This window comes from Acipenser ruthenus, chromosome 35, assembly GCF_902713425.1.
Source record: "Acipenser ruthenus chromosome 35, fAciRut3.2 maternal haplotype, whole genome shotgun sequence".
Classification (NCBI taxonomy): Eukaryota; Metazoa; Chordata; class Actinopteri; order Acipenseriformes; family Acipenseridae; genus Acipenser; species Acipenser ruthenus.
The window spans coordinates 7,180,620-7,204,693 of record NC_081223.1 but is presented as its reverse complement, the minus strand read 5'-3'; the positions used below and the strand labels follow the sequence as shown (position 1 = coordinate 7,204,693).

The 24,074-nt window shown below is 40.2% G+C and overlaps 11 non-coding genes across 11 annotated transcripts; 5 read left to right on the top strand and 6 right to left on the bottom strand.

The window, feature by feature from the left end:
• Positions 1–2,205: 2,205 nt before the first annotated feature.
• Positions 2,206–2,277, top strand: trnaw-cca (transfer RNA tryptophan (anticodon CCA)). Its single transcript has one exon. It is a non-coding gene; the product is annotated as a tRNA-Trp (tRNA).
• Positions 2,278–3,998: 1,721 nt separating this feature from the next.
• Positions 3,999–4,071, top strand: trnav-uac (transfer RNA valine (anticodon UAC)). Its single transcript has one exon. It is a non-coding gene; the product is annotated as a tRNA-Val (tRNA).
• A 508-nt stretch (positions 4,072–4,579) lies between these two features.
• Positions 4,580–4,651, top strand: trnaw-cca (transfer RNA tryptophan (anticodon CCA)). Its single transcript has one exon. It is a non-coding gene; the product is annotated as a tRNA-Trp (tRNA).
• A 5,237-nt stretch (positions 4,652–9,888) lies between these two features.
• Positions 9,889–10,104, bottom strand: LOC117970779 (small nucleolar RNA U3). Its single transcript, XR_009310546.1, has one exon. It is a non-coding gene; the product is annotated as a small nucleolar RNA U3 (small nucleolar RNA).
• Positions 10,105–13,976: 3,872 nt separating this feature from the next.
• trnas-uga (transfer RNA serine (anticodon UGA)) lies at positions 13,977–14,058 on the top strand. The gene has a single exon. It is a non-coding gene; the product is annotated as a tRNA-Ser (tRNA).
• Positions 14,059–14,600: 542 nt separating this feature from the next.
• Positions 14,601–14,682, bottom strand: trnal-cag (transfer RNA leucine (anticodon CAG)). The gene has a single exon. It is a non-coding gene; the product is annotated as a tRNA-Leu (tRNA).
• A 677-nt stretch (positions 14,683–15,359) lies between these two features.
• On the bottom strand, positions 15,360–15,575 carry LOC117970780 (small nucleolar RNA U3). Its single transcript, XR_004662988.2, has one exon. It is a non-coding gene; the product is annotated as a small nucleolar RNA U3 (small nucleolar RNA).
• Positions 15,576–17,750: 2,175 nt separating this feature from the next.
• Positions 17,751–17,832, top strand: trnas-aga (transfer RNA serine (anticodon AGA)). The gene has a single exon. It is a non-coding gene; the product is annotated as a tRNA-Ser (tRNA).
• Positions 17,833–18,002: 170 nt separating this feature from the next.
• trnai-aau (transfer RNA isoleucine (anticodon AAU)) lies at positions 18,003–18,076 on the bottom strand. The gene has a single exon. It is a non-coding gene; the product is annotated as a tRNA-Ile (tRNA).
• Positions 18,077–18,372: 296 nt separating this feature from the next.
• trnal-cag (transfer RNA leucine (anticodon CAG)) lies at positions 18,373–18,454 on the bottom strand. The gene has a single exon. It is a non-coding gene; the product is annotated as a tRNA-Leu (tRNA).
• Positions 18,455–19,132: 678 nt separating this feature from the next.
• Positions 19,133–19,342, bottom strand: LOC117395707 (small nucleolar RNA U3). The gene has a single exon (XR_004543636.3). It is a non-coding gene; the product is annotated as a small nucleolar RNA U3 (small nucleolar RNA).
• Positions 19,343–24,074: the final 4,732 nt, after the last annotated feature.

Below are 24,074 nucleotides of genomic sequence, written 5' to 3'. Positions count from 1 at the left end.
AACCCAATACATTATTGCATTCTGCCACGTAATTAGACGATCAAAGCCCATTTGTGCCAGTGCGCATTCAAAGGAGACGCGCTGAGAGAATCCTAGTTAAATACTAGTTTTACTGATTTAAACTAGTTGTTTAATGTTTTCTTTACTTTTAAAGCTGAGAATCAAACACACTTGCGACAACTTCATAGCCCTGCTGGCTACGAACACGTATCGAGTCGGCTGTTTCCTATAACCCTGGTGATACCGAGTGTTTTCCAAGTATCAGCATCGGCATTACCATGTGTAGAATTAAAAACAGCAGAATTATTATATATATATATATATATATATATATATATATATATATATATATATATATATATATAAGTAATATATAAGTTGGGAATTAACAATATAATAAACTTTAGGTTAACGCAGGACTTATTATTACTATAACTGGAAAAATGTAAGCAGTATATTTCAGTTCATTTGTGTTTAATTCTATATGTAGCATTTTGGCCGTTTAGAGACTCTAGATTTCGGGGGTAGACGGGAAGTTAGTGAGGAAGAAGAAGGTGACGTCAGACACTAGTTAACGAGAAGCTCATTCACTCTCGTAATACTGTGAGTTTGAAATAAATAGCCACGGGTTAGGCAGAAACAGTAAACAACAAGAAACCATCATCTTCCTTACCGAAGCCTGTCTACATGAGGAGTTTGTGAGTGTAGTTTGTTTACTAAATAATTTTATATATATATATATATATATATATATATATATATATATATATATATATATATATATATATATATATATATATATATATATATATTTACATACGCTGTAAGCGAACGAGAGATAAACAAGCAGCCATGTTCTCGGTTTCAATGCGGACCATTGAGAACAGTATAAACGATCTATTAGTGGAAGTAGCTTACATGAGAAATGCCCTCGTTTAACATGCTAGGATGATCGACTTCGGTATTCTCCAACTGCTGTTTACATTTTCTAACACGTTATGAGGACGAATACAAAGGTTGACAGCTTCCTTGTAAGTGGGGGTAAGCACAAGTTATTTTCAGATGTAATGTTTTTATTTAAGATCAATATTGTCCTGCGTAGTGCAAATCAAATTACTATATTTTTATATTAGTCAAGCCGTATTTAAAGTGTTCTTAAATTGCTTTAGCATTAGCAATGACCAATTTGAAATTTGCTTATTGATTTTAACAAGTGAGCAATTGTAGGCGTGATGTTGTCTTTTTTCTGAGTTTCTACCAGTATGTGACCAATCTTTCTAGCCGGGGGAGGTTTCAGTCCCCGCCCACCTACATAGTATTCAGGAGGAGGAAGGCTCTGGTGATTTCAAGGGTTTTGCTGCAAATGTGTTTCTTACCCGTTAAGTGCCATTGTCCTAATCTGAGACTACTTTGTCATTTTTGGCGCATTTTTAACTGGCATGTTATTTGAATTTTCTTTTAACTCTATTGTTATGATAATTTACTCTAATTTTGTTAACCGTAACAGTTAAGTCTAGATGTAAGGTATCAGATTAAATAAACAAACCTTGTTTTTCAGATTTTTTTTTTTTTGTTTTAATAAATGTATTGGTCCTCTATGAGTAGAGTCAGGTAAACTGCATACCTGCCGTTTCTACACCTTAACAATTACAAAATACACACACTAAATTGAAAAGTAATGACACAAAGTCTTGCCTTCAGTTAATATTTTAGAAAATCTATTTTGCTAACAGAAGACAATGTCTCTCTGGGGTTGGCCTGTCATTAGATTGTCGATGTAAGATCCCTGGTCCCATCGTAGAAGCAGGATAGTTTATTCACAAATAAATACATACACGTTTGTTTACGTTTCTTTTGTTGGTAAATTAACCCAATACATTATTGCATTCTGCCACGTAATTAGACGATCAAAGCCCATTTGTGCCAGTGCGCATTCAAAGGAGACGCGCTGAGAGAATCCTAGTTAAATACTAGTTTTACTGATTTAAACTAGTTGTTTAATGTTTTCTTTACTTTTAAAGCTGAGAATCAAACACACTTGCGACAACTTCATAGCCCTGCTGGCTACGAACACGTATCGAGTCGGCTGTTTCCTATAACCTTGGTGATACCGAGTGTTTTCCAAGTATCAGCATCGGCATTACCATGCGTTTGGCATGCTTGCTGTGCACTCTAGCATTGCATAACAAGCATGTAGTATGCCGGGACTTCGTGGCGCAACGGTAGCACGTCTGACTCCAGATCAGAAGGTTGCGTGTTCAAATCACGTCGAGGTCAAAGCCTTCTTTGTTTCTATTCCGCACTATTTTGTTTTTTAACGTGTTTGGATTTGAATGTTTCCGTGCATTTATTTAAACAATTTAGCCTACACGACATATCGATTAAATAGCAATCAAACAGAGATTTATTGTATTGTGATTCTTTTTTATGTTTCATTTGATACTGCACAATAAATTAAAGTGACTCCCAAATTAATGTTGGCCAGTCTTCAATGACATAGTTGGGTAATAAAGTCATATTAACACTTCCTTGCATGTTATATTGAAAACAGCTCTACAAATACTAGTTTTGAAGAAACTTAAAGTACAGCAAGTAATGATTGATGTCTTAAAGCTTAACAGACCTTTACAAATTAACAAAGAAAACATAAAAAAGGGCACATAGTCGGCAGGATGTGAACATGAGCGGGGAAACTCCAACATCTTTTAAGTCCATCACCTTAACTACTTGGCCAAAACTACTTTGTGTAAAGTACCAAGTTCTATAAACATATCACAGACCAAGAACAAATACACACAGTTTGTTTTTAATAAAACATTGACGAAACCACAATCCCTGGTTTATGAGGCTAGTGCCTTATCCTTTAGGTGACTGTGGCACTTTCATATGGATATTAGTCAGCGTGACAAAATACGACCAGAGGGAAAAAAGCAGTGGTTTCCCTGTCATTCCATTGCCATATTACATTGTGCATGTTCAGAATATGCGGGAATCCTGAAAACAGCATTGTAATATGTGAACAAATCAATAACCGAATTTAATTAACACATGGATTAAACGCTATTGAGTGTTACGGTTGTTAATTAACTTGCAAAGCAAACGTTTTAGAGCTCAATTTTTAAGAGAGTTCAAGAGCTGACATATGCAGGAGCTGGCAATATTGACATATTCCCAAGGGCTTTATCTTTTGGTCTTTCTGGGAACAATTTAAAAAGAAAAGAAAGCAATGTCATTTGTAAAGAAACGAATTTGATAGAAAACCTAACGTTTTCGAGGTCAGTTGTCAATTTAAATGTGTCCAGTAATGTGCACATTTCCCTGATTTCGAATATAATACGAAGTCTTGCCTTCAGTTAATATTTTAGAAAAACTGCTTTGCAAACAGAAGAAAAACAAGCTAGCAGAGGATGGTTTCGATCCATCGACCTCTGGGTTATAGGCCCAGCATGCTTCCGCTGCGCCACTCTGCTGCTGTTGCAGCATAACTGAATTACCAAGCAGCAGAAAAAAAAAAAACTGAACTCATCGTTTTAACCAGCCACACGGCAGTGGCCGGGCCAAACATTGGAAACGTCGTAAATCAGAGATGATCCGTTTTCTTTTCTCCCAAATACGTTATGCAAAGTATGCAACTTTTCTGCCCACTTTGATCACAGGCAGTTTTATTCCCCAGTTTCGGCGGCCAATTCCAATATTCTGTCTCTCGAAAGCATCTTAAATCGTGGAAAGCGCTCTTTGTTTAAAATTACACAGAAGACTTATTTTGTTCGACCAGGCTTACAATTAGATATTTTCTTGTTTTCAAATAGATTTTTTGAAGCGCATATGGGGCGCTATAGAAAATATATATATGATTAATTGATTGAATGTTGGCCTGCGTTCGGATTGGCAGGGTTAATTCTTAAAAAGACAATGCCGAAGGGTCTGATAAATGATTGCAATTATTTGAGATGCTGCATGTAGACAATAATGTAGGAGCACCACCACAGTTCTGACAAGGTTCCATACTGTAGTGGTTATCATGTCTGCTTTACACGCAGAAGGCCCTGGGTTCGATCCTCAGTGGAACCACTGCAGTTTGTTTTTAAATGATATCAATCCCTGGTCAAGACAAAGTCTCTCTGGGGTTGGCCTGTCATTCGATTGCCGATGTAAGATCCCTGGTCCCATCGTAGAAGCAGGATAGTTTATTCACAAATAAATACATACACGTTTGTTTATGTTTCTTTTGTTGGTAAATTAACCCAATACATTATTGCATTCTGCCACGTAATTAGACGATCAAAGCCCATTTGTTCCAGTGCGCATTCAAAGGAGACGCGCTGAGAGAATCCTACTTAAATACTAGTTTTACTGATTTAAACTAGTTGTTTAATGTTTTCTTTACTTTTAAAGCTGAGAATCAAACACACTTGCGACAAATTCATAGCCCTGCTGGCTACGAACAAGTATCGAGTTGGCTGTTTCCTATAACCCTGGTGATACCGAGTGTTTTCCAAGTATCAGCATCGGCATTACAATGTGTTTGGCATGCTTGCTGTGCACTCTAAAATTGCATAACAGGCCTGTAGTACGCCCGGACTTCGTGGCGCAACGGTAGCGCGTCTGACTCCAGATCAGAAGGTTGCGTGTTCAAATCACGTCGATGTCAAAGCCTTCTTTATTTCTATTCCGCACTATTTCGTTTTTTGACGTGTTTGGATTTGAATGTTTCCGTGCATTTGTCACGGGACACTCTTTTGGGGTTTAAATTCAAACAGTAGCCAACTACGCCACCTAGTAACTAAATATATGGGGCACTAGGACCCTAGCAACACTAAAACACAACACAGGTTCGTAATTATGACCAGTTGGAACTCAGAACAGATCGACCATGACAAGAAAGGCAGACAGTTGTACCATTTCACAATAAACAATGTGTATTATCCTTATAAAATCATTAAAATATGATAATACCATTTCGGTAGTACCAGGGTTATCAAAAATAAAAATAAAAAAACACAAGGCACACACCAATTTACTAGTGCACAAAGTATCAAAAGAAAATAATAAAAGCACCCACTACTTTGCTAGGGTGCAAAAGTATACAAAAGAAATAATTTTCAGGCCAAAGTCACAATAGACACCACTGGATCCTCATCAACCGCTCCAGGAAAAGGTGCAGCTAGTGACCCCCCCACACTGGTGCCAAGCTCCTCCCTGGATGTGGCAGGCACCCCCCCTGGAGACAAAAAAAGCAACAGCACTGAGTGACTCACAATTATGCAGTATACAAAACACCCCAACAGAGATTAAAATATATTTCTTTATAGTTAACTATACCAATCCATATATTTAAAGAGCACAACCTATAGCCACAGGTAATTTAAAATGCAACACCCCAAAATGCCACTCTCTATCATAGATATTTATATCAATAGAACAGGTGCAAGAACCATAAATTACAAGTTACAGGCAAATACCAAATATTGGGTTTATCTCCTTTTAAAAACACAGGTATCACTCTAGCAGAGAAAATATAAAGGTGCACTAGGGTCCCTAAACAGCAAGCGGGTCATAAACCCTATTAGGCAATGTACTAATCATTAAAAGTGGTCTGGCTACTTCCCTTTTAAACTGCACTCTTTTAGTCCTGAATCCACTCTCCAGTACAGCCTGCTTGTTCTACTAATACATTTAGTCCTGAAAATTCCTCTTGGATCCCAGCCTCTGTTCTCCATGTCTCTGCTCTCTCAGGAACTCCTGTGGCTCTTGCAGCGCTCTTCTGCCGTCTCTCTGGTTCTCTGGCTCTCTTCTGTGGCACACTCCCTGTCTCTCGCAGTTCTCTCCGTTGCCTCTATCTCCGCGCTTTTATATCCATCAAACTCCTCCCTTAACTATCCAGAGCGAATCAATTGGCAAGACCCATTAACAGTATTTGTACAAACTACATTTCCCAGCATCATTGCGGAAATTGCTTAAAACCTCCCACTGGAAGTGACATCACTCGCTCTCAGCTCCTTCCCAGCCTAGCGCCGTCCCACACCAAGACACAAGGTAAGACCAAATTTAATATAATAAAAACGTGTACATACTGTCATAAAAAAAAAATATATATATATAATACATACAATTCACTCCAAATAAAGCAAAATCAAACTTAAATACCAAACCAATAGAACATTTTATAAAACGTGCTCAAAACAACTCTCAAATAACTCGTGCAGTCTTACTGTGTGTACCTCTGGCAGCTGCAAAAACGATTAACAAACATTCAATCATATCGTAAAAATCTTCCAAAAACATTTATATATTATAAACGTGGTTGTATTTTGCAATCAAATGGTTCCTAAACTTTCATTTCCTTTAATATACAACTAATACAGAAATCTTATAAGGTGCTTTAAGATACCTAGAATAAAAGTGCACACAAACAAAAAAATAAGTTATAAACATTAAGTCACCCTGTGACACAGTGATGGCTCAGAACTTTGATGATGGAGAGCATGTTATTGTCTTCTCATCCCGAATCCTCAGTAGTGCTGAAAAGAACTATTCCACTTCAGAGAAGGAGTGTTTGGCAATCGTTTGGGCTGTGGAGAAATGGCGTTATTTCTTGGAAGGAATACAATTATTATTATTATTATTATTTATTTCTAAGGAGATCCCTTATCCAGGGCGACTTACAATCGTAAGCAAATACATTTCAAGTGTTCCAGTACAAGTAATACAATAAGAGCAAGATAAATACAATGACTTTGGTTCAAGCAAGTTCAAGTGTGACAAAATACAATTCAATAATACAGCAGATAACAGTGACAGTGATAGTTACGTCAAGATATGATTAAATACAAAATACTACAGATTAAACACTTGGCAGATTACAGTATTTTGAAGTACAGGATTAAATGCAGTAAAATAGGGGGCAGATAAGAGCAAATAAAGCGCATTTAAGGGAGGTTGATAGTGTCCCAGAGGAAAAACAGAGGAGTTCTACAGGTGCTGTCTGAAGAGGTGAGTCTTAAGGAGGCGCCGGAATGTGGTCAGGGACTGGGTGGTCCTGACATCTGTAGGTAGGTCATTCCACCACTGCGGAGCGAGGGTGGAGAAGGAGCGGGCTCTGGAGGCAGGGGAGCGTAGAGGAGGTAGAGCCAGTCCTCTAGTGCAGGAGGAGCGGAGAAGTCGAGTGGGGGTGTAGGGAGAGATGAGGGTCTGGATGTAGCTGGGTGCAGTCTGGTCAATTTGAAGTTGTAACCGACCATGCAGCTCTAGCCTGGGCCTTCAATTGTCCAAAGACATCCTCCCGGCTCACTAGATGGACACTCAGACTTCAACAATTTGACTTCACTGTGCTGTATCGTAAAGGAAGTCTCAATACCATTCCTGATGCTTTATCGAAGGTTCCAGTATCTGGACCATCCACTATTGCAGTCTACTCCAGCAATTCACAGAGCTTCAGCTTGGATTTGCCTGTTTTGTTTGACGAAATTGCGGCCGCTCAGTCAAGGGATAAGAACATCCAGGAGATCTTCGCTTCATTAACATCTTCCAACACCACCACCAAACCTGACCGCATCACCTATGTGGAACACCAGGGAGTTGTATATAGGCGGGTACCAATCAAAGGCGATGAATTCAAGTTTCAGCTTGTGGTCCCCTCTGAGTTAACATCAACTTTCTTACAGTACTATAACAACAATCCACTAAGGGGACATCTGGGCAGGCTAAAGACACTTTTCAGAATGCTGGAGGTGGCCTGGTGGCCAGAGATTCGCAAGGAAACTTGGAGACATACTAAGGAATGCCAGACCTGTCAGCAGTATAAGGCATCGAAAACAAAACCTGCAGGTATGTTACAATCCAGCACTGTTACCGAACTGAGAGAAATGCTTAGAATCGACCTGATGGGCCCATTTCCCTGCAGTAAGAGCGGTAACACCATACTTGTGGTAGTTGTGGATTATTACTCAAAATGGGTTGAGTTTTTTCCATTATGAGATGGCAAGACTCCCCGGATTATTAACATCCTGATTAGGGACATCTTTACTCGATGGGGCACACCACGCTATTTGGTGTCTGACAGAGGGAGCCAGTTCACCAGTCAACTCCTGAAAGGTATCTTTAAGACCTGGGGAGTTGTGAACAAGCTCACTACAGCATACCACCTGCAAATCAACCTCACAGAACTTATAAACCGCACGGTGAAGACAATGATCGCCTATTATGTGGGGAATAACAATGAAGAATGGGATAAGTGGATTTGCTGATTCCAATTCACCATCAATTCTGCTCGCCAGGAATCCACAGGATTTAGTCCCACTTAACGGGCATTGGGGCATAGATTAAAAGGGCCATTGGATCGGCTTTGTAATGTAGCTCCCCAGCAAGAGTCGTTAAGACAAAACTTACTTGAAAGGCAACAGCAGTTAGTTCATCAGGTGGTTAGTAATGTAGATAAGGCTCAGACTAGGCAGGCCAAGTAAGTACTCCAAATCACCCTCCTCAAATGTTACATATTTACGTTTGGTCTGGGTTAGGTCACACCCTTTATCTGAAGCTGCTTCTAAGTTTTCAGCTAAGCTTGCGCCAAATGGACTGGTCCATTTACAGTAATGAAGCGACTTGGACCGGTTAATTATCGAGTGCAGTTTGGTGATCAGAAGTGTGACACCTTAAATGTAGTTAACTTAAAACCCTACTTTGGATTTAAACCCAGTTGTGCCTCTTGTTTGGGGGGGGGGGGGGAATATGTGACACCGACCACATATAATGCGGTAAGAAACTCCCCATCTGCAACTTAATTGATTGCAGTTAGTCTGGCCAGACACTTTAATCCGAAATGTAATTATCTCAAAGTGGTCACAAACTTGTTCAATTAGGAATTATAAAAAAGTGGGTATACAACTTTAAGAGGGGTAGTATAAAAGCACAGGTCTATCTATCAAGGTGGGTGTTTTTTTTCTACTTTGTGACCTCCTGCTGCCTCTGCACCTGTGCTCCTGATTGAATTTTCTAAGAAGCCTATGTACTCTGTAATTGCTGGATAAAGCGACATGTGGATACAAAATTATGCCATTGGCAGGAAATGATCTGAAAGCTAAAAGAGGATCCGCATCAGCAAAGTGGTGAGACCATTCCTTTTTACCAATTTTCATTGCTGGATTTGTTTACTTTGTTACTTTGTTTTGTTGTGTGTATTGGATTATGTTTTTGTTTGCTTCTTACCTGGAGCTGGACTTCTCAAGGACTTTGGGCCCAACAATATATCTATTTATATCTCTCTCGGTCTGTCCTGTGCTTGTTTTTCATAACACATTGTTTTGCTCGATTGAGTGTGTGGATATGGGTACATGTAGATGTATATCCGCTGTGATGCATAAAAGAATAGTTTGTTTAGAACCATGGATTCAGGTTTTTTATGTCCGTTGGTTTGGTTAAGACTTTCTTTAAGATTACTCTTAACAATCCTTTTTCTTTCTAAAGATACTTAGATTGGCCATAGTCTTTCAAACAAAACCTTTACAAGGTGAAGCACAGGTCATCACTTGTGAGATACTGTACTCCTTTTTTTTTTTTTTTTCTTTGTATAGCTTGTAAAATTCTTAGTTTCAAACGCATTATCACAGGCGGCACAATTACGACATGGAAAAAATCCAGTATATTTGTCCAGTACACCGAGATCTCTCGAACATTAAAATGAGTCAGCCCTTAAAAAAATACTGTCCGTGTTCATTTCTGTGTATATGACATTGTCTATACACAATACCTGTCATGTAAGCCTATTGGTATCAAACCGATCACAATTAATGTGATCAGTGTTTTCAATCAGATTGATAGTTTTAATCAATCGTCGAAAAAGCAGCAGTGCTTTGCAACTGTAGTTCGTCTTGCGTACCTTTTGGTAAGATACCCACTCAGAACGTGTCCGCTTCCTCCAGCCCCCTAAGGAACACTGGAGCAGTCATCAATAACAGGGAGCAGTTGGCCAAAAAACAACACTCGCTGTCTCCTTCACGCTCAAAAACGAACACTCTCACTCTTCCTCGTGGATAGCGAGTCCAAACACTTTAAAAACGCATTTCGCTGGTAAATCACTATAGAAATGATCCCTGAAAGTATTGTTTTATGGGCAAGTGGCTGACCGTCTCCCTCCAACTCTGAGTGGCACCGGTAGCTGTGCCGCTGACAAATAAACAGGAGCTTTCATATAATGCAATTGCTGTTGCCCAGTGAGGTGTTACAACAACATTTCAAACTCATTCCAAACTGCAGGCGGTTAAAAGCTTAATTGGGTTCAAATTTCTCGTATGATTTAAAAAGTAGGAGCCAGTTGCCTCATTTGCATTGTCTGCCTTCCTCCTTTGCACTATGAAGTCTATCAAATTTGTGCTTAAAATCTGAATACGATTCCCATTTGAATCGTATATATTTGGTTTCCATTTTAGCAATATGCATACACACTGTTCTGTCGAGCTCCCAGGGTGTTATCCAATAAAACACCATAATCGGTTAGCACGTTCGGCTGTTAATCGAAAGGCTGTTGTTTCAAGCCCACGCAGGGATGATGCTTTTTGCATTTCTTAATCGCATTAGAAAATGGCACTATGATACGTTTTTATTTCCCCCAATTACACTGAAGAAAAAATGTGCTGTTTTTTATAAATTAAAAAAATTAATTAAAAAAAAAACCCTTGTCGTGCTGTTTGCAAAAACCCGGTATCGAAGCAGGGACCGTTACAGTCTAACGCTCACCTAACTGAGCTATTTTAGCTTGACACGATTTTTCTATCGAGACAGCATTCTTTTCCTCAATCGCCTTTTTGTCAAGCCAGTAAACCTGCATGTAATGAGAAACGTTCAACAGTTCAGAAACACCACAATAGAATCCAATGCCTTTGCAAATGTGTTTCCAAACTGTTAGTTTTTCTCCCAAATGCGGTTTCTCAAAAAATGGTTTTGCCTACTTTTTAGTATTATTATTACTTTTTCTAGAGTAAGACCAAAAGGCAAAAATCCAGGAAATAGTTAAACACTGCTACAGCGCTTGAACTGTCTCAACAAACGTTTAGCTCTAAAACGTGTACATTAAAAATATATTAACATCTTTAACACAATCATCTGTTTTAAAATAGCAGTTAATCCACATGGTGATCAATAAAGTGAATGTTAGCTTTGTTCACATATTGGCAAGATGTTTTCACGATTCACGCATATTCTGAACAAGCACACTAGAATATGGTAATGAAAGGACAGGAAAATAACTGCTTTATTGGCTCTGGTCTTGTAGCGTCACCTTGATTACTGTCCGTAAGAAAGTGGCATTAATCAAAAACCTACTTATGTAAGGTTCCCAATGCGCAAATACGCAGCATATTTAAACTTCTTCACGATCTTAAATCTTCCCACATGAATGTCAAATACGTACTGACAAGTATGGCCCTTTCCCAATGTAACACTCTGCTGTGTTTGAACACCAAAGATGGCTTGGGTATTATGTATTAAACCACGATACTATTGTTCCCACTTTCTTTAGCACTACCAAATGTGTGATGCGTGTCAGCCCTTGTGGCCTAATGGCTAAGGCACTGGCCTCCTAAGCCAGGGATTGTGGGTTCGAGTCAAATCTGCGGTGTGATTTTGTTATAGGAGGCTGCGTGGTCCAGTGGTTAAAGATAAAGGGCTTGTAACCAGGAGGTCCCCCGGTACAAATCCCACCTCAGCCACTGACTCATTGTGTGACCCTGAGCAAGTCACTTAACATTCTTGTGCTTCGTTTTAGGTTGAGATGTAACTGTAAGTGACTCTGCAGCTGATGCATAGTTCACACACCCTAGTCTCTATAAGTCGCCATGTATAATAAAAACAAACATAATTATGGTATGTTTAATTAGCATGTGATATTTTGTAGATCTTGTTATCTGCTAAGTCCGCTCACGCTAGCCAGAACGTGCTCGAGTGCTCTGGCAACAGCCATGAAGCAAGTCAGTTTTTCAGTTGAAATAAATAACTACTTTGTTTTTGTGGATGGGGGTGTTTTTTGAAAAGATCAGTTAAATAGCTACGTATATTGAAATAAAGATGTATTCATTATTATGAACATTAACAGAAAGTATATTGTATTTACTTTTCCCACGTGTGCTTGCCTTGTACAAATCTGACAGAGTTTCAACAAAGGCATTTGACTTGGGTTCATTAGTTAGCCTATACTGCCATCTACAGCATTACTGCGGGAGCCGTTTACTTCTTTTGGATATTTTCACAACTAACCGTGCGAGCATGTATTATTATTATTATTATTATTATTATTTATTTCTTAGCAGACACCCTTATCCAGGGCGACTTACAATCGCAAGCAAATACAAATACATTCAAGTGTTACAATATAAGTCATACAATAAGAACAAGAAATACAGTAATTCTCAAGTGTGACAAACCACAATTCAATAATACAGCAGATAATAGTGAAAGTTACATCAGGATATGATTAAGTACAAAATACTACAGATTAAACACTTGGCAGATTACAATATTCTGAGGTACAGGATTAAATGCAGTAAAATAGGGGGCAGATAAGAGCAAAATAAAGCATATTTAAATGAAGGGTGATAGTGTCCCAGGATACAACAGAGGAGTTCTACAGGTGCTGTTTGAAGAGGTGAGTCTTAAGGAGGCGCCGGAATGTGGTCAGGGACTGGGCAGTCCTGACATCTGTAGGAAGGTCGTTCCACCACTGCGGAGCAAGGGTGGAGAAGGAGCGGGCTCGGGAGGCAGGGGAGCGTAGCGGAGGTAGAGCCAGTCTTCTAGTGCAGGCGGAGCGGAGAGGTCGAGTGGGGGTGTAGGGAGAGATGAGGGTCTGGAGGTAGCTGGGTGCAGTCTGATCAAGGCATCTGTAGGCTAGTACAAGAGTCTTGAACTGGATGCGAGCGGTGATCGGGAGCCAGTGGAGCGAGCGGAGTAGTGGAGTAGCGTGGGCGAAGCGAGGTAGAGAGAACACCAGGCGAGCAGCAGAGTTCTGGATGAGCTGGAGCGGACGGGTGGCGGACGCAGGAAGGCCAGCCAGGAGGGAGTTGCAGTAGTCTAGGCGGGAGAGTACCAGGGCCTGGACCAGGAGCTGGGTAGCATAGTTGGTGAGGAAGGGTCGGATTCTTCGGATGTTGCTCAGGAAGAATCTGCAAGTGCGTGCCAGAGTGGAGATGTGCTGGGAATAAGAGAGGCAGGGGTCCAGGGTGACTCCAAGGTTCTTAGCTGAGGAAGAGGGAGAGAGTGTGGTAGATTCCAGAGGAACAGAGATAGAGAGATCAGAGGAGGGGGAGGAGGAGGGAAAGAAAAGGAGGTCAGATTTAGAGAGGTTGAGTTTGAGGTGATGCGAGTGCATCCAGGAGGAAATAGCAGACAGACAGGTAGAGATACGGGAGGAGATGGTGGAGTCAGAGGTGGGGAAGGAGAGGAAAATCTGAGCATCATCAGCATAGAAATGGTATGAGAAACCATAGGATGCGATGAGGGGGCCCAGGGAGCGGGTGTAGAGAGAGAACAGGAGAGGACCCAAGACTGACCCTTGGGGGACTCCAGTTAAGAGAGGGTGAGGTGTGGCGGTTGCTCCACGCCAGGTTACCTGGTAAGTGCGGTTGGAGAGGCAGGAGGAGAACCAGGCCAGAGCAGTGCCAGAGATCCCCAGGTCAGCGAGAGATGATAGTAGAATAGAGTGATCAACAGTGTCAAAGGCAGCAGAGAGGTCGAGGAGAATTAGGACAGAGGAGAGAGAGGCAGCTCGGGCACACTTAAGTGAGTTGGTGACAGACAGAAGGGCGGTTTCAGTGGAGTGAGCAGAGCGGAAGCCAGATTGGAGAGGGTCAAGCAGAGAGTGGATGGACAGGAAAGCAGAGAGCTGGCGGTGTACAGTCCGCTCGAGGGTTTTGGAGAGGAAGGGTAGGAGGGAGACAGGACGGTAGCTCTGGAGGGAGGTGGGGTCGAGGGTAGGTTTTTTGAGGAGGGGAGTGATAGAGGCCGAGTGGTTAAGGCGATGGACTTGAAATCCATTGGGGTTTCCCCGCGCAGGTTCGAATCCTGCCGACTACGTAAGCTTTGTTTTTAATTGATTGTATGTGTTCATTGTTAATACATGTTTAAAGCTCAGGAAGTCTGAAATATTACTGGTTGTACTTCATATCGCTTCGGTTCATTTTGTTAAAGAATGTTCATTTTGGCACCATTACAAATCCTGTGGTTTCTTTAAAGAAGAAAAGCCGTGGCCCGTACAGGGATCGAACCCGTGACCTTGGCGTTATTAGCACCACACTCTAACCAACTGAGCTAACCGGCGACACACTCAAAACTTGATACTAGAACCCGAGGAAAATAAGTCCTGCGGACATTATGATTGTTCTACCAAGATGTTCTCATGTTAAACTGAACAATAACACATTCAAAGTATTGGAAAGGCATAATTAGAGGCCTCATCATAATGAGGCAGTTTAACAGTGTGAAGGATGTGGTGAGGTGCAGGCTTGCAGTGACTTTCTCTCATTTAACAACCTTGTGATTTGAATACTAACAAGAAAAACAAATCAAATTACCAAGCATTCGGTGGACGTTTTAAGAAATAAATAAACAAACAGATTTGTCAGAAGTGGGATTCGAACCCACGCCTCCAGAGAGACTGCGATCTGAACGCAGCGCCTTAGACCGCTCGGCCATCCTGACTTACACCGACGACTTTGCACAACACTGCAGTACACTGCTGAACCTCCAATGTCTGACGCTACAGTAAATCACCTGGTGTGTGCGTGAACTTATTCTTTATCTGTTTATATTAAGGAGGGCGACCTGTTTCGTCGCATTCTATATGGGATCACAAGGACACTCCTCTTACAGACAGAAAATATACGGCAAACAGAGCGATCGCTTCACGGTTAGAAACAAACCAGAACAGTCTGTTAGCAAATTAACTTCATGAAAAAACCACACAGGCATTACATAAATGTTACAGATATGTTTCGTAGACACAAAAGTTGTAACATAATTGAGTACATTTGTAAACTATCCGCCAGTAACAGACATTATCTCACATTATCTCTAGTTTCAAACGCATTATCACAGGTGGCACAATTACGACATGGAAAAAATCCAGTATATTTCTCCAGTACACCTAGATCTCTCGAACGTTAAAATGAGTCAGCCCTTAAAAAAATACTGTCCGTGTTCATTTCTGTGTATATGACATTGTCTATACACAATACCTGCCATGTAAGCCTATTGGTATCAAACCGATCACAATTAATGTGATCCGTGTTTTCAGTCAGATTGATAGTTTTAATCAATCGTCGAAAAAGCAGCAGTGCTTTGCAACTGTAGTTCATCTTGCGTACCTTAAAAAGATACCCACTCATAACGTGGCCGCTTCCTCCAGCCCCCTAAGGAACACTGGAGGGGTCATCAATAACAGGGAGCAGTTGGCCAAAAAACAACACTCACTGCCTCCTTCACGCTCAAAAGTGAACACTCTCACTCTTCCTCGTGGATAGCGAGTCCAAACACTTTAAAAACGCATTTCGCTAGCAAATCGCTATAGAAATGATCCCTGAAAGTATTGTTTTATGGGCAAGTGGCCGACCGTCTCCCTCCAACTCTGAGTGGCACCGGTAGCTGTGCCGCTGACAAATAAACAGGAGCTTTCATATAATGCAATTGCTGTTGCCCAGTGAGGTGTTACAACAACATTTCAAACTCATTCCAGACTGCAGGCGGTTAAAAGCTTAATTGGGTTCAAGTTTCTCATATGATTTAAAAAGTCGGAGCCATTTGCGTCATTTGCATTGTCTGCCTTCCTCCTTTGCACTGTGAAGTCTATCAAATTTGTGCTTAAAATCTGAATACGATTCCCATTTGAATCGTATATATTTGGTTTCCATTTTAGCTCTATGCATACACACTGTTCTGTTGAGCTCCCAGGGTGTTATCTAATAAAACACCATAATCGGTTAGCACGTTCGGCTGTTAATCGAAATTTTGGTCTTTCAAGCCCACGCAGAGATGATGCTTTTTGCATTTCTTTATCGCATTAGAAAATGGCACTATAATACGTTTTTATTTCCTCCAATTACACTAAAGAAAAAATGTGCTGTTTTTTTAATTCAAAAAATTAATTAAGAACAAATAACCCTAGTCGTGCTGTTTACAAAAACCCGGTATCGAAGCAGGGACCGTTACAGTCTAACGCTCTCCCAACTGAGCTATTTCAGCTTGACGCGATTTTGCTATCGAGACTGCATTCTTTTTGTCAATCGCCTTTTTGTCAAGCCAGTAAACCTGCATGTAATGTGAAACGTTCAACAGTTTGGAAACACCACAATAGAATCCAATGCCTTTGCAAATGTGTTTCCAAACTGTTAGTTTTTCTCCCAAATGCGGTTTCTCAAAAAATGGTTTTGCCTACTTTTTATTATTATTATTACTTTTTCCAGAGTAAGACCAAAAGGCAAACATCCAGGAAATAGTTAAACACTGATACAGCACTTGAACTGTCTCAACAAATGTTTAGCTCTAAAACGTGTACATTAAAAGTCTATTAACATCTTTAACACAATCATCTGTGTTCCAATAGCGGTTAATCCACATGGTGATCAATAAAGTGAATGCTGGCTTTGTTCACATATTGGCAAGACGTTTTCACGATTCACGCATATTCTGAACAAGCACACTAGAATATGGTAATGAAAGGACAGGAAAATAACTGCTTTATTGGCTCTGGTCTTGTACCGTCACCTTGATTACTGTCTGTAAGAAAGTGGCATTAATCAAAAACCTAATTATGTAAGGTTCCCAATGCGCAAAAACGCAGCATATTTAAACTTCTTCACAATCTTAAATCTTCCCACATGAATGTCAAATACGTACTGACAAGTACGGCCCTTTCCCAATGTAACACTCTGCTGTGTTTGAACACCAACGATGGCTTGGATATGATGTATTAAACCACGATACTATTGTTCCCACTTTCTTTATTACTACCAAATGAGCTTTTTGTGTCAGCCCTTGTGGCCTAATGGATAAGGCACTGGCTTTCTAAGCCATGGATTGTGGTTTCGAGTCCCATCTGGGGTGTGATTTTGTTATAGGAGGCTGTGTGGTCCAGTGGTTAAAGATAAAGGGCTTGTAACCAGGAGGTCCCCTGGCACAAATCCCACCTCAGCCACTGACTCATTGTGTGACCCTGAGCAAGTCACTTAATCTCCTTGTGCTCCGTTTTTCGGGTGAGATGTAAATGTAAGTGACTCTACAGCTGATGCATAGTTCACACACCCTAGTCTCTGTAAGTCTCCACGGATAAAGGCGTCTGCTAAATAAATAATAATAAAATGAACATAATTATGGTAAGTTTTATTGGCATGTGATATTTTGTAGATCTTGTTATCTGCTTAGTCCGCTCACGCTAGCCAGAACGTTCTCGAGTGCTCTGGCCGCAGCCATGAAGCAAGTCAGTTTTTCAGTTGAAATAAATAACTACTTTGTTTTTGTGGATGGGGGTGTTTTGAAAAGATCAGTTAAATAGCTACGTATTTTGAAATAAAGATGTATTCATTATTATGAACGTTAACAGAAAGTATATTGTATTTACTTTTCCCACGTGTGCTTGCCTTGTACAAATCTGACAGAGTTTCAACAAAGGCATTTGACTTTGGTTCATTAGTTAGCCTATACTGCCATCTACAGCATTACTGCGGGAGCCGTTTACTTCTTTTGGATATTTTCACAACTAACGGTGCGAGCATGTAGTTGTGGCCGAGTGGTTAAGGCGATGGACTTGAAATCCATTGGGGTTTCCCCGCGCAGGTTCGAATCCTGCCGACTACGTAAGCTTTGTTTTTAACTGATTGTATGTGTTCATTGTTAATACATGTTTGAAGCTCAGGAAGTCTGAAATATTACTGGTTGTACTTCATATCGCTTTGGTTCATTTTGTTAAAGATTGTTCATTTTGGCACCATTACAAATGCTGTGGTTTCTTTAAAGAAGAAAAGCCATGGCCCGTACGGGGATCAAACCCGCGACCTTGGCGTTATTAGCACCACGCTCTAACCAACTGAGCTAACCGGCGACACACTCAAAACTTGATACTAGAACCCGAGGAAAATAAGTCCTGCGGACATTATGTGTTCTACCAAGATGTTCTCATGTTAAACTGAACAATAACACATTCAAAGTATTGGAAAGGCATAATTAGAGGCCTTGTCATAATGAGGCAGTTTAACAGTGTGAAGGATTTGGTGAGGTGCAGGCTTGCGGTGACTTTCTCTCATTTAGCGACCTTGTGATTTGAATACTAACAAGAAAAACAAATCAAATTACCAAGCATTCGGTGGACGTTTTAAGAAATAAATAAACAAACAGATTTGTCAGAAGTGGGATTCGAACCCACGCCTCCAGAGAGACTGCGACCTGAACGCAGCGCCTTAGACCGCTCGGCCATCCTGACTTACACCGTCGTCTTTGCACAACACTGCAGTACACTGCTGAACCTCCAATTTCTGACGCTACAGTAAATCACCTGGTGTGTGCGTGAACTTATTCTTTATCTGTTTATATTAAGGAGGGCGACCTGTTTCGTCGCATTCTATATGGGATCACAAGGACACTCCTCTTACAGACAGAAAATATACGGCAAACAGAGCGATCGCTTCACGGTTAGAAACAAACCAGAACAGTCTGTTAGCAAATTAACTTCATGAAAAAACCACACAGGCATTACATAAATGTTACAGATATGTTTCGTAGACACAAAAGTTGTAACATAATTGAGTACATTTGTAAACTATCCGCCAGTAACAGACATTATCTCACATTATCTCTAGTTTCAAACGCATTATCACAGGCGGCACAATTACGACATGGAAAAAATCCAGTATATTTGTCCAGTACACCGAGATCTCTCGAACGTTTCAATGAGTCAGCCCTTAATAAACACTGTCCGTGTTCATTTCTGTGTATATGACATTGTCTATACAGAATACCTGCCATGTAAGCCTATTGGTATCATACCGATCACAATTAATGTGATCCGTGTTTTCAGTCAGATTGATAGTTTTAATCAATCGTCGAAAAAGCAGCAGTGCTTTGCAACTGTAGTTCTTCTTGCGTACCTTTAGGCAAGATACCCACTCAGAACGTGTCCGCTTCCTCCAGCCCCCTAAGGAACACTGGAGGGGTCATCAATAACAGGGAGCAGTTGGCCAAAAAACAACACTCACTGCCTCCTTCACGCTCAAAAGTGAACACTCTCACTCTTCCTCGTGGATAGCGAGTCCAAACACTTTAAAAACGCATTTCGCTAGCATTATATATAAAGTTTATTAAAAAAATTCAAAACACATTATAATCAATCACAAAACAAAAAGAAACTAAATACAATCATAATCCTTTACAGGCTTGGTTACAAAACAAATCCTGACATTCTAAATCAGTTTAGAGAAACAAATCACCAAGTGAATTAATTTTCCATTTTTTTAAAGCCACAGCTTTACCCAAAGCCACCATGTCTAGCCAAACATAATCTCTTATTTTTACAATTACAATTTTACAAAAATCATCAACAGTAACCTCAATTTTCAAGTTATACACATTCCGATTTCTCACTATCCACAATGCCTCTTTTACACAGTTAATAATAATCCACCCTTTTTCACTGGCATTTGTTTTAATCCCCTTTTTTGGCCCATACAGTATCAAGTTCACACACATATCCTGATCTCTAACAAATTTCTTTGACAATCTCGTCACTCTTTTCCAGCATTCTTTTGCATACACACATTCAAAAAACACATGTTGGATTGTTTCTGCAGCTGTACACCCATTTTTTTACACATTTGTCTGACTTTACCATATGCTTTTTATACAAATGTTCCTTACATGGCAACCTCCCATGCGCTGATAACCATGCCAAATCTTTTTGTCTATTATTTAGCCTTGAATAATTTACATTTTTCCATATGGTTTCCGAGGCACTGTCATTCAAGAGCCCGACTCTGCACAGTTTTCCACTTATCTCTTTCTTTTTTATTAATTCTTTTGCTGACCAATTCCCTTGCATCTTCTCACACAGGCTATTTTGCACTATAAAGCTCATTGTTTTCCTGTATAAAAAAGGCATTTCATCACTATAAGGCACTGTATGTGTCAGTTTCATTAAACCCATTTTCCTCAAAGACTGACCAAAATAAAACCTAGCAAAGAAGCTGTATTTTTTATTCATTTCCAATGCTGCATTAATTGTGTAACATACAAAATACACCCATAAAACATAAATAACATTTGGAAAACCTTTTCCACCCTGGTTTCTCCGCACCATTACCGTTTCCCTTTTTACCTTTTCAAATCTTCCTCCCCAAAAAAATTGGAACAAGTGCCTAATTATTGTTCTACTCGTCACCAAGTTGGGTGGGAACACCCTTGCCACATATAATAAAATTGGCATCAATATCATTTTAACAATCAATAGTTTCCCCTCTAGTGTCAAATTTCTCAATTTCCAATATTCAGTTTTAAGCTTTAGTTTTCTTAAAACTTCCACCCAATTCTTTAAACCGTTAATTTCTCTATCAAACACCACCCCTAAAATCTTTACCCCCTCCTCCTCCACTATTAACACCCTCTCAATTCCATCTTTTCCTTCCCACTCCCCCATACACATGGCATGGCTCTTCTCTGTAATAATTTTAGAACCAGAAGCTCTCCCAAATAGCCTCATAATATCTAAAGCTTTGTGAACAGAATAGTTATCTCTGCACATCAGAGTTACATCGTCCATGTAGGCTACTAATTTCACCTCTTGCTGTCCTGAACCCGGAATTATCACCCCTGTTATCTGTTTTGATTTCCCTATTTTTACCAATACCGGTTCTAATGCAAATATATACAACAGCGGAGACAAAGGGCACCCCTGTCTTACTCCAGAATTTACTTGAAATGTTGGTGACAATAACCCATTGACCACCACCCTACCCCTGACCTCTTGGAAAAGCATTTTAATCTATTTAATAAATACTGAATTAAATCCCATATATTCAAAGACTTTAAACAGATATTCTTGGTCCACCCTGTCAAATGCTTTCTCCTGATCTACATTAATAAGGCATAAAGGGAGTCCCCTCTCCTTTGCAAATAAACATGCATCTCTTATTAAATTCAGATTATCCCCTATCATTCTTCCCGGGACACCACACACCTGGTCCGGATTAATTAATTTGTCTGTTACTTTTTGTAATCTGCCCATTATAGTCTTGGATAGAATTTTATAATCGCAATTTAACAGCGTAATTGGCCTCCAATTTTTCAAGTCATCCTTATCCCCTTTGTTTTTAAATAAAATTGTTATTACACCTTCTCTCATAGACTTGCCTAAACTTTCCCCCTCAAAGCATTCTTTAAGCATTTCCATCAAATCATATTTAATCTCTTCCCAGAAAACCTGATAAAATTCAATGGGAAGACCATCCAGACCTGGAGTCTTCCCCTTTCCAAATGAAAAAACCACCTGTTTCACTTCTTCCATCCTTAATTTATGAATTAGATTAATATTATCTTCCTTGCTAATTTGACACTCCAGCTCTCTCAAAAACAAATCTTGCACATCACTTTCTGTTTCCCTCTTTCTATACAGATCTTCATAAAACTTTTTTTGTAACATTTAAGATGTCATTCATTTCTGTTACCACTTCCCCCTCCCCATCTCTTAAACTTTGCACAAAACTTTTTTTCCTCCCTAATTCACGAAAGAAGAAACGGCTGCACGTCTCATCCTTCTCTAAATGATTCACCCTAGCTCTAAAGCGCACTTTCTTTTCCCTCTCTCTAAATAAATCAGAGAGTTTGTGATTAATTTCTTTAATTTCGTCGCCAAAATCAAAGCCTTCCCCTTGTAATTTTATTAGATTTTGCACTCTTTTTTGAAGTTTCAAATATCTATTTTTATTCCTTTGTGCTTGTTTCCTCCCCAATGTTATAAAATAACCCTTAGTACGAGACTTTACCATCTCCCACCATTCACTTATAGAGTCAAAACAAACCTTCAACTCTCTCCATTCCAAATACCTTTTCTTATACGATTTAATCAATTTTTCATCATTTAATAAATTACAGTTTAACTTCCACACCCCTCTTCCATACTCAGTTCCCCCAGTTAATTCTAGTGAAATCTTTAACATTCTGTGATCTGAGAAAAAAAAAACGATTCTAAACTAAAATTCTTAATATTTACAGAGCTTGGAACAAAACAAAAATCTATCCTTGAACTAGTGGTACTATTAGACCACGTGTACCCTGGGTCAGAGGGACAAAAACTTTTTGCAACATCTATTAAACCCGCATCCTTTATCAGAGTTTTCAAAAGATTACCAGATACATCTATTTTTTCTTTTTTCTGGTCCTCAATTAATAGGCCGCAATTAAAATCCCCCGCTACAAGCAGTATTTTATTAGTAACTAAAAATACCCTTAACTGTTCAAACAATTTTACTCTCTCAACCCCCGACTGAGACCCATATACATTTACTAGCCGCAAATCTGTGTCTCTATATTTAATATCTACAACTAATAAACGTCCCGGGAATACTTCATGTATTTCCACTACCATAATATTTGGGTTTTTAAATAAAAAACCAAGCCCTGCAGTTCTCTCTCTATTTGACCCAGACCACACAGATTCTCCCACATTCCATTCTTGTTTAAGCTTATAATAATAATCAGAGTACGGGATCCCACACTCCTGTAAACAAAAAATATCTGTCTCAATTGATTTTAAACAACCAAATACACTTTTACGTTTGTTCGCACCCTGAAACCCTCTAACATTTACAGAAACAATATTGAGCAACATGACCTCATTTTTATACATCAGACCTATCCTTCTTTCTATGTCCTTTTTTCTTTCGCCTCCCCTCCTCCCATTTACCTTCTGTGACACCCTGTCCCTCCACCTTATCAGTGTCCACACCCGCTATGCTCTCCCCAGTGTTTCTGTCATCAGATTGTTGCTCCTCTTCTGCCGGAGTTTTGTCCGCTGCCGGCATTAGAACAGCCGAAACAGCAACAAAAGACGCAACGTCATTTTCCTGCAAAAAGGCTACCCCGTCGAAGTCATGTCTGACTACGTCCTGCCCCCTACTGGAAGAAGCAGGGCTATCAACGTAATCTCCACTCTCCTCCATTGTCTCTGACTCAGGTGTACCGCCTGAGCTTAATTCTGCTGTCTGAGAAGCAGATACCCCCCTGACTTGCTTTTTTATATCAAACCCCTCCTCTTCTTCAGGCTTGCGTTTCACAGGTCGCGCCCTTTGATCTACAACCCCCTCCTCCTCAAACTCAAACTCACTAGAGCTCGACGACGAAGAACCTTCCTCCAAGCTCTCCTCTTCGTTACCAAACTGCGGCTCTTTGTTTCCCGGGCTCTCCGCTTCTGCCTCTTTCTCCACCACCGCAAGTCCCGCCGCTTGCTGACCCTCTGCTCCTGCCTCCTCCTCCGCCACCGTTGGCCTCGGCTCTCGCTGCATTTTCACAACATTAGTGAACAAGTCCGGGCACATTTTAAAAACATGACCTTCTTTGCCGCACAAGTTGCATTTCTTTTCTTCAGTGCAAAAAGAGCTGATATGAGCCCCACCGCAGTTCTTGCATTTCACAACCTTGCACGCAACTGCTAAGTGTCCCCACCCCCCACAGTTGCGGCATAGCTTTGGCATTCCATAGTACATAACAAAACCCCGAGTAGTCCCCAGAGAAAAGTTACTTGGCAAATGTCTCACACCATTAATCCCATTCGGGTCTTCGTGGAGTTGGATGAGCCACTGTCTCGCTCCATTCCACACACCGTCAGCGTCCTTTACTTTTCTGCTACGGGACTTAACTTTACAATGTCTATGTAGCCAGGTTTCAATATCATAGTCGTTTACAACCTCACTATAAAATTGAATTGTAACGACTTTTATTTCTCTGTCCGACAAAGGTTCAACTAAAAACTGACTTAATGGTGCGTCTTTTCTCTTCTTATTATACACTTCCAAACATTTTCCCATTGCTCCATTACTCACAAAGCTTATGTCGAA